Here is a 13,326-nt window from a genome sequence, read left to right on the forward strand (position 1 = left end):
TCTCCTGTTCCAATTCTTTCACTTGCTCCCCATTACTGGACTGTTAATCAACTGTTTAAACAGTAACTTCTGTGAATGATTGAGGCTCCGTTGTGCATAATTGTCAGAATTTAGTAGCAATTTTAATGCTGGGAAAATATTTTAAATCTCAAAAACTGATACATAGCATGATATACGAGCCTGGATTTCCGGGGTCAGAGCTAGGTTCATAGTTTTAAAATACATAGTTATCCATGTGGGGTGAAAAATTTCCCACTTGGTGGTTCACATCTAGAAAACTGAAATTCTAGCATCAAGATTTCATTTCTCTGGGTTAAAGAAGTAGATAATATTAAAATGCAAGTATCCATGAGAGAGAAGCCTGACATGGAATTGTCTTTCCTTTCTAGCTGCACCACAAACTGAAATGAAGATGTGATGAGGTATTGGCAGAGAGATGGAGAACACTGAGCACTTCCAAGAACTCCTGGCTTGAGAAGCCCATGTAAGAGAAGGAGGTGGAATGCTGGAAACCAATACCCTTTTCCTCCATCACCCTTTTCCTACAACAGCTCTGCTTTGAAGCGCATGTATACATGTGTGCATGCACTTGTGAAATCTGTGTAAGAGAGTGTGGAAAATATCATTTAAAACTACAACTCTCTTCTAAGATTAGATAGTTGCCACATAAATAACAACAATCCTCTAGTTCAAAATTTTAAATATGAGCAATAAGGGGGAACTTCCTCAATCAAACATTAAAAAATACTATAAATTTTCTAAAACTAAAGTATCATGAAAATAGCATTGAAATATACAGAGAGATAAAGGAATAGAGAAAAGCCAAAAAGCAGATTCAAGTATACAAAGATATATGTATATACGGGCTCTGTCTGAAAAGTATCCAGCCATGTAATATGAAAAATAGAGACATTTATTGAAGATGATACAAGATACAAGAAACATTGTACATAGGACAATGATGGCTTAGTCCCGTTCAAAGTAGGCACCTTGGGACTTCACACAGTTTTCCCAGCATCTCTCAACCTAACCCATACAACATTCTCAGGTGTTCTGCTTGTTTGAGGCCTTCCAGAACATGGATCATTTTCAACAGATTCTTGACCATCTTTGAAGCATTTGTGCCACACTTTTATTTACACTGTACTCATTGCATCATCCCGAAAGTCTTCTGAATCATCTGAATAGTTTCCACTGAGGAATGTTTAAGCTTAACGCAAAATTTGAGGCAGATTCTCCTCCACTCGGTCAGTCATTTTGGCCACTCTCCTTGGCTGCCATGCTAGGTTGATGTTGTGCTGACCATTCTCGTTATATTAACAATGGCTGGATACTTTCCAGACAGGCCTCGTGTGTGTGTGTGTGTGTGTGTGTGTGTGTGTGTGTGTGTGTGTGTATTATTTAGTAGATGATGAAGATGGCATAAAATCATGAAGCCATTAAAATGTATAAACATTTATTGGCATAGGAAGTTAAAGTAGGAGTGTCTTGTTTTACACATACAGATAGACAGACAGACAGACATAGAGATAATTCTGGAAAAAAACAATAAAAAAGGGGTTATCTCCAGGTGGTGTTACTTTAGATAATTTTAATTTTATCCTTTTATTTATATGACTTTTTAAAATATAAGTTATACTCATGTAACTTGTAGAAAAATGCTTTATCATTTAAAAGGCTGAAACTGAAAAGATTTTATTTTTATATCAGAAGCTTATAACACAGTGATAATTTATTCTGATACTATTTTATAATTACTGCAGAGTTTGCTAGAGCTTAGACTGCTTATAAAAATAGAAGCCCAAGGAATATAGATCTACATCTAAAAAAAATGGGTTTCTAAAATCTCAAAGGAAGATGGTATAAATGAAGTAAATACTAAGTTTATAGAATAATATGAACAAAGGGATGATCCTCCAGTAAAGTACGCACAGTAGGTGAAACTTATAAAACTTTTATTGAGGCACAGGAACTACAAGCTAGGTTGGAAGAACTTATTTTATCAATATTTCAAGATCGAAGAGGTCAGAATAAGGGGAAAATAAAATTATTTTTTGCTTGTAATTCTTTCTGTCCTTTTTCAGGAGCAACCAGGAAAGAATGAAAATGTGCACAGAATGTTGTCATGGAGGGTGGTGGCAAGGTGTCCACAGGAATGACATGACCTGAGAGCCCACAGGAGGATTAAGGCAGCAATATTTTCCAGCAAGCCTGTGCTTCTATTGCTAAGGGGACTGTGTAAGTCAGATAAATGTTAAACTCATAATTCACCCAGACACAGCTCTTACACCAGCCAGGCCAATCTAATTATCTCAGAGCAGGGACACTGGGAACAGTGCATGAGGGTGTATTAGACAGTTTTCTGCTACCAAAATGAGGTGAAGAATACAGAAATTCTTCATTACCACCTATAGGGCGGCCACATAGCTTTTAGCCAAGAGAGCGTCTAGCTTTTCTCCCTCAGCCCAAACCCACCTTTCTGACTATGGGAACACTCTTCCTAGAGCAAGACCAAACTCAAATTAAGTTTTGTGTATGTTACATCTTTAATCAAAATAAAAGCCCTCCCATGTGTCACAATGGCTCTAAATAATAACAGCCAACACTTCTTAAGAGCTTACAATATGCCAGGCACTATTCTAAGCCATTTACAGTGGTGAACTTACATAATGCTCATGACTCAGGGATGTAGGTACTGTTCTCATCTCCATTCCAAGTATGAGGGCACACGGGCACAGAGACATGAGGTAACGTGATTAAGATTTTATAGCTAGTAAGTGGCAGAGCTGGGAGACCAAAAGGCAAAGCCTTCTCTTTTAACCTTCACAACTGTATTTTGAGAGAAAAAATTGGCTTAATATAAGCTTATTTCTATTCACAAAGCTTGCACCACAAAAGAAGATCAAATAAGCATCCTCCAATCTGCCCAAACAGAGTAGTACTTCACCTCCTTGAGGGTGAAGATGGCAATGAGCAGGGAAGAGAAGCAAGGATTGAGGAAGAATGAAGAGAAGAATGAAGGATTGAGGATTCAAAAGCAGGGCCCACAATGGAGAAACAAACTGACACATCCACACAATGGAAAACTACCGAGCAAGAAAAAAGAACCAATTACACCAATACTTGAGATGACATCTCAAGTGTGTTCTGCCAAGTGATAGAAGCCAGGCACAAATGGCTACATTCTGTATGATTCCATTTAAACAACATTCTGGAAAAAGTAAAACCTTAGGGATGGTAAACACTGCTTGCTAGTGTTTGAGTTGGAGGGGGTGGGATGAATATAAACGTGTATCAGGTAATTTTTTGGTCAATAAACCAGTGTATGCATTTGTCAGAAGTCTCAGAAATGTACACTAAAAAGGTGAGTTTTGCTGTCTCTAAATTGTACCTTAATTAAAAAAAAACACACACACACACAGAATCCAGAACAGCTTCAAAAATACCGCTTCTCTCATTTGGCATTCAGTAACCATTCAGCTTAGAGCACAGTCCTGTTTGTGAGGTATACTGGGATGAGGCTTCTTTCCTTTTGACATTGGGTTGGAAAAAAATGAGCAGGTGATGAAAATAATTTGATGACAAGTCAATTTGCTCTTTTGTTCTACTTAGGACAAAGTGAAGCAGGTACCCATTATCACTCTGATGGGGCATGGTTACTACGATTCAGTATAACATATCACATTTCATTGATTCTGAGATGCAGTTTTTTTACATTTTTTTACATTTTAACATATCTGAACTTGGAATGCAATTTATAGTTGATAAGTCATGGTTGTTTGGCAGAGGTTTTTTCTTTTGTTATTAATGGTAAATAAAATAATGGTCTATCTTGCACTCCATTGATGGCATCTTAGAACTAACAAAATATGCTAACCTTCCTTCTTCCTGTCTCTGATCAAATTGAAGATTATGTAATGTTAAAAACATTTTATATTCTAGCTTATTTTTGATAACTATCACGTTGTATTGACAGTATTGCTATATGTATATATATATTTATAAAAGAAGAACTGGTGAACTTAGCCTGGTTTTTAGATAAAGTAAGAGAAAATATGACTACATTAAGCATTTCTCCACAGTTACTTATTGCACTGTGTAATCTTGCATTGCACTGATGCTGAAAAAAATCTTTTCATTTACCCCCAAATGTATATTTTTACTGCTTTTAAGGCATTTACTATAATGAGTCCAAGATCAGTTGAAAGTATTTATATATGCAATATAAAATGCTATAAATCCATCTTTTAAAAAATCCTAGTAGGTTAATTTAGTTTTTTCACCAGGTGTGTATTGAACAGTTACTGCACACATATGCTGGGGTAGGGCAGAGAAGCTATTAGCATCATTCCTATTTTACAGACAAGCACACTAAGGCTTAGAGAAGTTCAATAACTTGTCCAAACTAACTCAGCTCCATTCCAGACCCTTTGACCATCAATCCTATTATTAATAGTATAGCACCTTACAGTGGTCATAAATTCAAAAACAGCTCTTAAGTTATGGTTGACTCTGTATGATAGAAGAAAAATAAAAGCTTACAGAAGCTGAGGGGCTAATCAACATTTCTTGCTCTTTAAATGGAGTAGTTGGACTTGCATTCAGGTCTTTTGATACTATAGAATCAGCTTTCCAATACCTGCTGACTCGCAGTAAGTACTTAGGAAATTTTTTGGTCTATGACTTCAGGGATATTTTGGTTTCTTTATATTGGTTTGTCTGAGTATGAAACTGGGTCTTTGACTCTCCATAGCAAGCATCCATGATTTTTCTAGGAATTCACTAACTTTTTGTCAAAAGATGTATAGTTCCTTCTGAAAACAAAGCAATAAATACATGTTAACCCTGGTGATTTTGTTTCTGCTTCAGTTCCAGACTCTCTTGGTGTCATAAGTTCCAGTATGGAGATATTATTTTAAAACATTTAAGTTACTAAATTTTATCATCAGTATTATAATAATCAGTTATAAGGGAATTAATGACAAACAGCATGATAATTCAGAGTTAAATGCAATAATATGAAAACACCTTTGCATATTTATCTATATAAATTTATTAATCATTACAGGAAGCATCTTCCTATAAATGTCTCAGCCCCCTGCCCCCAACAATGGAATTACAAAATATAATTAAAAACAGCATATCTTCCACCTCAGTTTGTCTGGAGATGTATGACCTAATCAATATGAAAGTGATTCACAAATAGCAAATACCCCCATAATAAGAGAGTATTCTTATTATTTTATTAATGTTAACAATCATCATATGAGAAATATTTTTCTTATCCAGGTGAACTCAATCAACACAGGATAATTTCAGCATCATGAAAACAATGTGCAGATTCAGGATTGAATAGAGAAGGCTGATGTTACTAAGGAAAAAGCCTCAGGGAGAACGCTCCTGGTTACATGCGTGACTTCCTAATTAGTGGTGACATTTATTTCTCCAAGGTTCTATATGCTAAGTTCCCATAGCAATGCAAGTGCGATAGTGCTGACCCAGGGAATCACCTTGTATTAATATTTCCCTGCATGGCTGGGAAACTGGGTTCCAGTTTGGAGTCTTTCATTTGCTTGCCATGTGACCCTAGGCAATTCACTTAATCTTTGGTTTTGTTTCCTCATCTATAAAATGAAAATTATAATAATATTTATATCACAGTTATTATAAATATGTAAGGAATTGTTACTTTAATACTTCACTTTTTCTTCTGAAGTTTTATGACACATCTTTCATTTTGAAATGATTTGAATGCAATGTTACAGAATGAATAAAAGGAAAGTATTTTATTTAGACATAATATAAGGCCAGGTGTCGTGGCTCACACTTATAATCCCAGCACTTTGGGAGACAGGGGCAGGAAGATCACTTGAGGCCAGGAGTTTAAGATCTACCTGAGCAACACATCGACACCCTGTCTCTACAAAAAAGAAAAAATTAGCCAACTGTGGTGGAGGCTGAGGCAGGAGGATTGTTTGAGTCCAGGAGTTGGAGGTTGCAGTGAGCTGTGATCATGCCACTGTACTCTAGTCTGATAGAATGAAACCTTGTCTCTAAAAAAAACCAAAAAACAGAAAGACTGAAACATAGTATAAAAAAAGAATATATGGGCTCTGTATATAAGACAATGAACCTAATAAATCTCAGAAAAAATTAACTTTTTAAATAAAAAAATGAATGTTTTTCTCCCTTAAAACATTTATCTGACATTATGTTTCTATTTTCATTATCTTTTCATTGATTATTTTCTTAATTCAAAGTTTATGTTGTGGAAGGTAGGATTAAGATTCTTGGGCAGGAAAACTCTACCAGATTTCATTTCTGAGTATGAGCTTAATTAGGACAACTGGCAATTTATGCACTGGTTTGGGGGTAATTTTGTAAAAATTCAGTAACTGATAAATTCTAAAGTTCCAGAACAAAGTGCCAAACCTATCTCTCTGATGTTACAAGGAATCATCTAAGAGCTTTAGAAACTATCCTGAAGACTATGTCTGTTTACAAGGGGGTGGGGATACTAGTTCACACCTATGCAAGGCCTGTGGCATGGTGAATAAGCACTTAGCTCTTGATTTTCTCACCTATAAATAAGGACCATTAAATATCAACCTTGTGGATTTTATGTGAGAGGAAAATGATAAATTGGCACATGTAAAAAGCTTAGCAAACTCTCCTGAAAAGCCAGCTATTAAATGCACTGGTAGATTTCTGTCTAAAATGATTGACTTAGATCTGCCTTTTTCTGAGTTGTACATGTGACTCATAAGAATGAGGCAACAAGTAAACAAGCAGTTTGAGCCTCAATGGTTCATGAGCAGATAAAACTTAAAGTTCACAGGGGCAAAACTTTTTCTTGTGTATCTTTATCCCTGATGCTTCAGAAAATCATTTGAGCTACATGAGTGAAATTTATAATCATTTCTGGTACTTCAAGCTAATGAAATAACCAAGTTAGCTGCCACCCTCCTGGCTTTGCATGTTAGACTGGAAAGTACTTCCAACATTCTATTATATAGTCCATCCACCTCACTAGCTGAATAAGAAAATCAATTCCTTAAAATCTTGTATCACTTTTTATCTTTGTTGTATCACCCACCAACCCCTTTTTCTACAGACAAAAACAAGAAACACCATAAGAAGATGGAGTGAGTTGAACCAAAATTCAATTCATTTTGGTTCAATTCAAATAGAGCTGAAGTGCTTGGGTCTGGATACTGTGTTCCAACCCAGTATCTCCTCTTGAGAGATGAAAGTAATTCTCAATCAAGTAGCTTCTGAGAGTTAAGAAACAACAACTAGGCAGGGTGCAGTGGCTCACGCCTGTAATCCTAGCACTCTGGGAGGCCGAGGCGGGTGGATAGCTCGAGGTCAGGAGTTTGAGACCAGCCTGAGCAAGAGTGAGACCCCCGTCTCTACTAAAAATAGAAAGAAATTATATGGACAACTAAAAATATATACAGAAAAAATTAGCCGGGCATGGTGGCACATGCCTGTAGTCCCAGCTACTCGGGAGGCTGAGGCAGGAGGATGGCTTGAGCCCAGGAGTTTGAGGTTGCTGTGAGCTAGGCTGATGCCACGGCACTCACTCTAGCCAGGCAACAGAGAGAGACTCTGTCTCAAAAAAAAAAAAAAAGAAAGAAAAAAAAGAAAAGAAACAACAACTGCCACCCATAAAAACGCTTCCTATGAATCCATCTGTAATGAAACATCTAAAGGGAAAGCTTCCTACTTGCAAGTTCTTATATCACAGGCATAAAGGTTGACTTGGGGAGGACCAATTATTGTGGTATGCTAAAAGCAACATAAATTGACAGAGACTAAGAATTCTCAACCTCAACTGGCTTCTATTCACAGGGTGAGTGCTTTCCTACCAGGACATAACGTTCCATTAGTCAAGGGATGAAAATGTGAGATCAGAAAGTACATTTTGCAGCAATAATAACCGTGGCTAATATTTACAGGTATAGCATAGTGCATAGAGGAAACTTATTATTATTTGTTTTTCATTTTCCTATAGAGTGGGACCAACTTGGGCTGGGACTTTCCAGGATTTAACTCTGAAAATCCTGAGTCCCAAAACTCTTCAGTCCTTGTGAAATCAAGATGGTTGGTTGGTTATCCTATTTCCCAAACCAAGTTAGTCCTAATCCTAGTTTTAGCTTCAATGTAATTTTCAGAGTTCCAAAAGCCCCTTCACCAAAAAAAATCTTCATGAGCTTGAAATACAGCATTTGAGAAGAGATACACAGAGGCAGAGGGTGGGAAGGTTGGTTATTTCCTTCCACTACGGACTCCATTCTCAGCAGCAATTTCTCCTGGTTCAAGTAAATGGTCTTTTCCTGGCCTTGACCTTTCTGGCTAGAACTTTTCACTGATTGCTTGCTGCTTATATTCCCAGGGCACTGTGCTCTCCCTCTGTTGGTTTCCACTAACACTGCCCATGGTTCTGTAAATAGTCCCTTTATTAAATTCTCTACCAATTACCCAGTTTGACCATGCCATCTTTTCCTGTCAATACAGAAGACAATCATATTTACCTCTTGCTAGTGTAAACATTAATCTAAACTACGTGGAGTATCTAGCACAGTCCCTAGTATAAAGTAAATCTTGGATAAATACGACTCTCACACTCTTCCTTCTACTCTGGCCTTCTTGAAGACATGGTATTCATCTATGCTACCATGGAATTTGCACTAAATGTGCCTTTTAATAGTTTAACAAGGTTTTACTTAAAGAGGCCTTTGCTATTACAAAGGAAAACTATTGTTTATGTAAGGGTCATTAGCAAATAAAATCAAGAAAATGCATCTTCCAAAAAATCACTGCAATATGAAGAAAAGTGCACTTCAACTATAATTGTTTCAACAAGAGTTAAATACGTGCTTTAAAATGATATGCTATCTCTCCTTCCGGGAACACACATATACTCTGACTACGAAGGGGCTAAAGGAGCAAACAGAAGAAAACATAAGTTGTGAGGGGTCAGATTTATTTGACATTGATAATGCCTTTGTGGACAAAAGACTGCTTATAAAAATTTGTTTTAGAAATGATGGATGATAATTCTAGCTTAAGTTTCTTACCAATTTTGTGACAAGGAGATTAACCAAGAATTTACTGTGACAGAATACCTATTAAGAAATGACTGAGTCTTTTTTGCTGAAGTCTTTGTTATTAAAGGCTTAGGTCCATGTAAATAAACTGGAGTTCTCAGAGAGAAAACTGATCAGTAGAGGTACTGTGATTGAAGATTGAAGAGATACCCTGTGAGGCTGATAGAACCCCTGAAACCAGAAAGGGGCTGGGATTTATGGTTTCCACAACAGCAGAGGCAGAGACTCAGGGAATGCACAGCCTCCGAAGTGGTAGAGCCCGTGTGAGGATGCTTACCTGTGTGTGGTAGGTTGCGACAATGGTCACATGCTCCATACCTTCCAAGTACTTTTGGAATATGCAGTTCCTCCCAAGAAGAAGTGGAGTCTATTGCTCCACCTTCTGAGCTGACTTCTGGTCAATATGAAGCAGTGGAAATGATGCTATGCCAGTTCTGAATCTAGACTTCAAGAACCCTTGTATGTGTTTCTGCTTGTTCTCTTGGAACCCTACAAAGTTGCCAGGTGTTATCAACCTGAAATAGCCTGCTGGAAGATCAGAGACATGTGACCCTGTTCCTGTCCCACCCTCTAACCAACAGCCAGACAACCTACAAGAACCAGAGTGGCTTTGCTGACTTGCAGCTCACTGCAGGGGCATACATGACCCCACTCAAGAGAGAAAAAAACTGCTTAGCAAAGCCCAGACCCAATTGTCAACCCACAGAGTCATGAACTACAAATGTTTGTTGTTTCAATCACTAAGTTTTAAGGTTGTTTATTGCACAGCAAAACTAATTGATACTCTATGTGCCTGTGACCTTGCAACTTTGATCAGGATCTCTGTGGCTTAATTTAGCATGGGGAAAATGGTGCTACCTGCCTGCAAATGGGCCATGTTGACTTGAAAAGAGCAATATTAGTAACCATCAAAGATCCCAGAAATGCCCAGTGTCCACTCTTTTCCTGTGAGTACTATGCTTCAAGGTTCCTATGTGGTCTAAAGGGGAAGAAGGGAGAACTTCCATGTTGTTTCTGCCAAATCAGTTGATATTGGATTTTATGACCATCTTAATGTGTGGGGACTAGGGGCAAATTTAATTTTAATTAGAAACATAATAAAACTTTGGTTCTGTAGCTTAATTAATATGCCAAAAGTTTTAGATAATAATATTTAAAATATTTTTCAATCTCTTATTTGAAGAAGAAAGTATAATACTTCAACTCTCCTTATCCTATACCCTATTTCTCCATCAGCAAAGGAGAGAAAGAATGATCAGATCACTTATCTTTCTGAATGAGGTTTTTGACTTCTAATTTAATGTGTGGTAATTTCATGATTTTTGAGCAAAAATATGGTCAAGTTATGAGATAGCAAATAAGTGTACAAGTCCAAAGTAGTGACTGTTGAAATGTTGTGTATTTACAAAGAACTCTGGACTTGAAGTCACATAAATTATATATTAGTCCTGGCTCTGTTTCCTAATTAGCGTGAAATTAGGTGAGTTATTACTCATCTTTGGGTTTTTCTTTCTTTATCTGCAAACTAAGAAAGAAGAACTAAATACTCTTTAAGTTCCTTTCAAGGTCTACTAGTCAATGTCTCTCATTCTACATTTATAATTGGATGACCTTCTTAAAGGTATCTAGAGGTATAATTTACTTCCTTGTAGAATATCATTGCACTGATTACTCTCTCTTTAAAGCAGTTACTGATAAGAGTGGGCAGGCAGCTAATCAGGCACTGCTTTGTGTTTTCTCTGCCACCGATGCCTTGTATTATTATCTGTTGCCTGTTTATGTATCTCATCTCCAGAACTACTTTGCAGCCCTCTTCAGGACGAGGATGGTGTCTTATCCTTTTTGACTCTCCATTTTAAATTATAATAGGTAAACTTAAATATGATTTAATGAAAAGTATTGATACACATAAAATTTGATTACATTAATAAATTTCAATATGCCTTAGAATAGCTGTCTTTTCTCCAATATTTGTAACTCTGTTGGATAACCTGTGGAGATTTAGGCAGGTCGTTTCACTTTTCTGGGGGTTAATTTTGTACCCATAAAATGGAAGGGTACAGCTACATTATCTGTAAGATCGCTTTTTAGTGTACTTGTTTTTTTTAAATGCTGTGGAAGTTCAGGACAGACATGTTTATCAGGAACCTAATTCTTTCTCTTAGCTGGACTTGGCTCTGGGATGTAAGCTTAGCTTACAGCTACAGACAGGCAACTCTAGGCACCTGTGCTGCTGAAGGCATGCAGGCTGTCACTTGTACTCTGGCTGGGTGCCAACAGCATGGTCCCATCTTGCTGCATCATCTCTACATTATTCCAGGTCTTCTGAGATATGCTGCCTAGGGCCGCTCTCTGTTCTCAGAGCCAGTATGCTGAATTGCCTCTCTTTGGACAAATCAAAGGCTGAGAGTTGGAGGGTTTAATGACTAAACTCCACATAGTTAAGTCAGGTATTAATTACAAAATTGTTATCAACATTTGTAATAGTTTTATGAAAGTAATGCTTTTTTAAAGGTAATGATAGCTGTCTCTTGGGAGATATATCATGGTTTAATAAAGATGTAGGGCCCATGACACTGACCCAAGTATACTAACATGAAAAGTAGCTGAATTAGTACTTTATATGAAATGTGAGGATCATTGTTTAATACTCCTCTGTTTTTCTCATAATTTGCATAATTATAATCTGTTTTTTTCCCAAAACTGTCTTCTATGAGCTGGAAATATAATATGTGTGCTTTACCAAAAGATCCAAATTTGATACAAAGCTCCTTAATAAAATTGGTAGTGAATCATATAAATTGATATTTGTCTGAAATTGTTGACAGTTTTCAAATTAAAAAGTATTGTTTTGAAAGATGCAAGCAAAAATTAAAATGTTTTAAAAGGTAAAAGATGTAAGTAACCCTATAATTCCATGAGAGAGCTATGTGTAGTATCCTTATTCCCAAGCAAGGTCAACAACAAAAACAATATCCAGTAAAACTTCTTTGTAAGTAATTATAAAATATGTCATTTTTAATCAACAATACCTTTCATGAGAAAAACTATGGGTAGGAGTCTGGGCTTTGAAATCAGATAACTCTGGGCTTTAAATCTTGGCCTAGCATCTTACTACATCGGATTCCATAGGCAAATTACTTAACCTCTTCTTAACCTCTCTATTAGTTTTCTTCTTTGTTAAATAAGATCAATAATGCTACCTTGCAGTATTGTTGAGGATTAAATGGGATAATATAGACGAAGTACCTACCACAGAGTAGGTGTTAAAGAAAGGGTAGCTATCATTAATAGTATCATATTTATGTTATAGAAAGAAAGAATCATTTTCTTTCTATTCAGTCTGAGTGCACTTACTTATTTTTTACAAAGCACCTTACTTATATTGATTATTTGTTATTGTGGAAACATCATAAGCAAGAATGAGTTAAAATAATTTTTCCATTTAATTTTTAAAAATCAGTACTGCTGAGGGAATATTTAATTTCTTCCAAAGGGAACCTGAGACAATCAATAGAATTTCCTGGTATGGATTCTGCACAAAGTTGAAATCAAAGCCAATCCCAATACAGCGAATCAGATAAAGGTAATGGGGTCAGGCTAGAAAAACCGCCCATTCGATTGGAGATTGTCCCAGAAATATCTAAGATTAGGCATCCAGCCACATCCTTGAACTGTGGCTTTGAGTAAGGCTTGCATGAGGAAGGAAGTAAATCCTCAGGGGCATCCTTATCCCTTACACTAAGACTCAGTAATTTTATTTTTCAGCTTAATAGAGAGATAGTGACACTGGTGAAAACAAAATATCTATTGCTATTTTTTATTTAACTAACCTCATCATTAGTAATTAATACTCAACTATCCTAGTTCTCAGCTCTGTTTAAGCCAAATAACCAAATGAAACAAATAAAACTGACAAAGACATGGACTGATAGCAAAGCGGACAAATAGGTGAACCAAATATATACAAAGAGCAAAGTGAGTACTAGGAAATATTAGCTAAAAACAGGGTAGCCAAAAGCCAATTAATAATGAATAGCTATGTGGGGCAGTGAAAAGAAAAGTAGACCTAAAGGCAAAGATTTAAGAGTTCTGATCCCAGCTATGTCTCCCCCAGGTCTATGTGACCCTGGGGAGGTCATTTAACTTCTCTGGGCCTTAGGACCTTTGGGACTGCCCTAGATTCTAATATGATGGGGTTTTCATGCCACAT

Source organism: Lemur catta, chromosome 12, assembly GCF_020740605.2.
Source record: "Lemur catta isolate mLemCat1 chromosome 12, mLemCat1.pri, whole genome shotgun sequence".
NCBI classification, from domain to species: domain Eukaryota; kingdom Metazoa; phylum Chordata; class Mammalia; order Primates; family Lemuridae; genus Lemur; species Lemur catta.